The sequence below is a fragment of the Cricetulus griseus genome, chromosome 5, assembly GCF_003668045.3.
Source record: "Cricetulus griseus strain 17A/GY chromosome 5, alternate assembly CriGri-PICRH-1.0, whole genome shotgun sequence".
NCBI lineage: Eukaryota > Metazoa > Chordata > Mammalia > Rodentia > Cricetidae > Cricetulus > Cricetulus griseus.
Window position 1 is genome coordinate 72206880 of NC_048598.1, and position 946 is coordinate 72207825.

At 41.1% G+C, this 946-nt stretch overlaps 1 non-coding gene across 1 annotated transcript; it reads right to left on the reverse strand.

Annotated features, from left to right (window-relative positions):
* Positions 1 to 452: 452 nt before the first annotated feature.
* Positions 453 to 557, reverse strand: LOC113835984. Its single transcript, XR_003485888.1, has one exon. It is a non-coding gene; the product is annotated as a U6 spliceosomal RNA (small nuclear RNA).
* Positions 558 to 946: the final 389 nt, after the last annotated feature.

Here is a 946-nt window from a genome sequence, read left to right on the forward strand (position 1 = left end):
CTAATGGAGGAATGTCCTTCTGTATATGTTTCTCTTGATGAATACAACACTGATTGGGTGTTTGGCCAGGCAGAAAGTTTAGGCAAGGCTAGGAGATGGGGAGAATTCTAGGAAATGTAGGCAGATGGAGTCAACATGTAGGCCTTCAAAGGAGTAACGACAGATCTCGACCCTTCTCAGGTAAGCTAAGACCACATGGAAATAGATTAATAGCAAGGGGTTAATAATTAAGACAGAGCTAGCCAATAAGAAGCCCTAGCCAGCACCCAACACTTTTATAATTAATATATTTCCCGTGTGTTTCTTTGGGGCTCAAGGGTGGCAAAAATAGGAGGGACAAAAAAAACATTCATGATCATGTTTAAAGGTATCTTACTGAGCAGTTTTGAATGTGTATTCACAAGGAATATTGGTCTGTAATTTTCTTTTTTTCTGTCTTTAATTGATTTTGGTTAAAGTATGGAATGTTCAAGAATGTGTGTGTCATCCTTGCACAGAGGACATGCTAATCCTCTCTGTACCATACCCATTGTATGATATGTGCCATCAAAATGAGCTTTTTTGCATTTTTTAAATCTTTTTTTTATTTGAATTAGAAACAAGATTGTTTTACATGTCAATCCCAGTTCCTACTCCCTCCCTGCCTCCCCTACCACCTGCCCCAACTAAAACCATACTTATCACATATCCTTTCTGTTCCCCAATGAGGATGAGGCCTTACATAGAGGGTTATCAGAGTCTATCATATCATTTTGGATAGGGCCTAGGCCCACCCCTGTGTGTCTTGGCTCAGGGAGTATCCCTCTATGTGAACTGGCCTCCCAAAGTCCACACCTATGCTAGGGATAAGTACTGAACTACTACAGGAGGTCCTGTAGATTTCCAAGGTCTCTTCACTGAAACCCATTTTCCTGAGGTCTGAATCAGTCCCATGCTGGGATATCAG